Below are 3,987 nucleotides of genomic sequence, written 5' to 3' on the forward strand. Positions count from 1 at the left end.
TGTATTCCTCACTTGACTTTTGCGTTCTCTCCGAGAAGGATGGCCGTAACTTTACAGGGGCACACAGGTAAACCGAAGTTGAAGTTTGTACAACAACCTTTGAAAGAGACGGATTATCCATCTTTTCTTTTTTCTTTTTTGTACATATAACTGGAAGGAGGATGAGGGGAAGTAAAAGAACTCCTATAACGTGGTTGCACAAGTGGGCACACCCTCTTATGTGAGATGTGAGATTTACAGTATTTGAGGTTAATCAGAGACGCTTAAAATGGTGGGAGTTATGAGCTGACACCCATTTAACATGAGTTTGAAACTGATTGCTTAATTCTGAACATAGTCACATAAGAGGGTGTGCCCACTTGTGCAACCATGTTATAGGAGTTCTTTTACTTCCCCTCCCTAAAATATTGCATGTTTTTCAATTACGTTTTGGAGGTTATAGGAAAACGTTTGAAAATTATTTATATTGGTCTCATTTTTATAAATCACAAAAACCTGCCAATTTAAGAGGGGTGTGTAGACTTTACTGCCACCTCCTTTGTTAATTATGGACTGTGTTGATTTTGTTAACAGAAATAAATCCGTAATCCATAACTCAAACTACAGTTTTTTTTTTCTATGTATGAAATATTTTGACGGTGGGTGCCCTTTTTTTGGCTTTAGCATCTGCCCCCAAAATATCTGTGCATGTCCCTGGCGTTCCACACACTGCTCAGCCGATAGCATATATGGATTTCATAACCATGACGACTAGGTGTGTCTGCACCTTGAGCCCTAAATCTAAAAAAGAACAAACTGCGAGCCGCAACAAGACAGTATTCTGAATTGTATTTTCCCTTGTTGAGGCGACACTTCAATTAGTGTGCGGACCCATGTGGTACGCTAAACACAAATACTACCCACCCTCATGGCATCAACAATGTCATGGAGCAATCAAGTACAGTATGTGCCACTGGTAAAGAACTACTACTTATTTGTGCATCCGACAAAACTCAATGCAGCTCTGCTTAACTTTTTTCAGGTATTGTTTCAGACAATGTAGTGTCTGGACTCCAGCTGTTGCTTGAAAAGGAATCTGGATTTTTGCCCAGCCAAGCTGTCAACTCACAGGTGAAGAACTTTGGTATGGTGGTGATCTTTTATGTAAATCATTCTCATAGCACAGCTTGCTCACAGACCCACTTTTAGTAGCATGCAGACAACAGATTTCCAAAGATTTGCTTTGTTGTTTAATTTCACACAGGATGGGTGGGCAGACACTCCAGAGACTCAATTGTTTGTATAAAAGCGATTGAAATGTCAAATTTCCCTAATATGTCCCCTTGAACCCCCCATAGCTTCTCACCCTATGTCTAAGAGAGAGCCCGGACACCCTGCAGGCGAAACTCATTTCAGCCGCTTGTATCCGCAATCTTGTTCTTTCAGTCACAACCCATAGCTCGTGACCGTAGGTGAGAGTAGGAATGTAGATTAACCGGTAAATTGAGAGCTTTGCCTTTTGGCTCAGCCCCTTCTTCACCACGACAGACCACATTGCAGCACCAATCTGCCTGTCGATCTCAAACTCCATTTTTCCCTCACTCGTGAACAAGACCCCGAGATACTTGAACTGCTCCACTTGGGGCAGGATCTCCTCCCTGAGTCGGAGAGGGCACTCCACCCTTTCCGACTGAGGACCATGGTCTCAGATCTGGAGGTGCTGATTTTCATCCCAGCCGCTTCACACTTGGCTGCGAACCGTTCCAGCAAGAGTTGTAGATCACGGCTTGATGAAGTCATCAGAATCACATCATCTGCAAAAAGCAGTGACGTGATACTGATGTCACCAAACCGGACCCCTCAAAACCCCGGCTGCGCGTAGAAATTCTGTCTATAGTTAATGAACAGAATCAGTGACAAAGGGCAGCCCTGGCAGATCCAACTCTCACTTGAAATGAATTTGACTTATTGCCAGCAAACTCTGACACCGGTCGTACAGGGACTGCACAGCCCATATCAGGGAGTCCTGTAACCCATACTCCCGGAGCACTCCCCACAGGACTCCCCAAGGGACACAGTCGAATGCCTTCTCCAAGTCCACAAAACACATGTAAACTGGTTGGTGACATCCCATGCCAAGCTGGTCCAGTTTCACATCCAGGACAAAAACCACACTGCTCATTGTGAATCTGAGATTCGACTTCCTGATGGACCCTCCTCTCCAGGACCCCTGAATAGACCTTACCAGAAAGGCTGAGAAGTGTGATTGTCATGAGCCATCCTGCAGTACTACGGTTGTAGGCTGGGTGGTCGCATTTGTCCCTAACCTCCTCCGTGGCAAAGCAGCCAAATGGTTCATCGCGTTATGGCACAACTCCTCCCCGGTACTCCAGTCATTTGATTATTTTTCCGCCGAACTCAAAATTGTATTATTTTTCCGCCGAACTCAAAAAGGTCATTGATCACACCATACAGGGCAGAGAAGCTACCCATCGCCTCCTTACGCTCGCTCAGGGCGCTAGTTCCATAGCTGCCTATTCAGTTGAATTTAGGATACTTGTGGGTAGGATGACGCTGCGCTTGGGGGAATTTTCATTAACTGAGAGAGGGCGGTTCGAGCGCAAAATGATCACAAGTTAAACCGGTTTGTTTTTGTGTTCGTGGATGACATCCTCATTTTCTCTTGCTCCCCCGAAGAACACCGCAGTCATGTACGCAAAGTCCTCCAGTGCCTCCTTGAAAACCGCCTGTATGTCAAACCCGAAAAATGCGAATTCCACCTCTCCTCCGTACATTTTTTAGGCTACATCATTGCCAAAGGACAGTTGCAACCAGACCCCGCCAAGATCCAAACAATCATTGACTGGCCCACTCCCACCACCCGGAAAGAACTACGGTTCCTCGGATTCTCCAAATTCTACTGCCGCTTCATCCGCAAGTACAGCAAGGTTGTACTTCCCCTCACCAGCCTTACATACACCAGCTCCCCCTTACCCCCCGACAAGCATGCTGGGCCCTCTTCCTAAGCAGATTCAATTTCAGCCTCTCCATCTGACCTGGATCACGCAACAGTAAACCTGACGCCCTATCCTGCATGTTCTTGCTCTCCCTCCAGCCCTGCTGAACATGAGACTATCATCCCTTTCTCCTGCTTCGTTGGTGCTGCCTCATGAAAAATAGAACAAATTGTCAAACGTGCTCAACAGACTCCCCCTGACCCCAAGACCAGACCTTTTCATACCCGATTCTGCACGTTCTGACGTCCTCCAGTGGGCCCACAATTCCAAGCTCACGTGTCATCCCGGTATCACCCGCACAATCCAATTCATTCAACATTTCTGGTGGCCCAGTCTGGTCAAAGACACCCGGGAATTTGTCCAAGGCTGCTCCGTCTGTGCCCACCGGAAGGCTTCACACCTGCCTCGAACTGGTCTGCCGCGCTCCTTACCCATCCCGGGCCGCCCCTGGTCCCACATCACTTTAGACTTCATCACCGGCCTGCTCCCTTCTGAAGGTAACATCATCATTTTCACTAGTCGATCGTTTTTCTAAATATGTCCATTACATACCCCTTCCCAAGTTACCCTCTGCTTTTGAAACTGTTAACCTCCTTGTTCATCATGTTTTCAAACGCCACGGTATCCCCATCGACATTATCTTGGAACGAGGCCCCCAGTTCTCCTCCCTGGTCTGGAAGTAATTTTGTAAAGCAGTAGGCACAGCAGCCAGCTTGTCTTCAGGGTACCATCCAAAGACCAACAGCCAGACGGAGCAGGCGAATCAATCCCTGGCGTCACCCCTTCGCTGCGTTGCCACACGCAACCCCACTACCTTGAGCACATTCTTTCCATGGGTCGAATACACCCACAACTCCCTCACCAGCTCCGCCACCGGTTCATGACCTACTACAGGTTCCAAACTCAGTTAAGGAACAGGAGCATGCGGTGGCGGTTCCTGCAGTAAGGGATCACCTGAGAAGGGTCAAGTCTGTGTGGAAGGACGTCAGGA

The sequence above is a fragment of the Phycodurus eques genome, chromosome 20 (assembly GCF_024500275.1).
Source record: "Phycodurus eques isolate BA_2022a chromosome 20, UOR_Pequ_1.1, whole genome shotgun sequence".
NCBI lineage: Eukaryota > Metazoa > Chordata > Actinopteri > Syngnathiformes > Syngnathidae > Phycodurus > Phycodurus eques.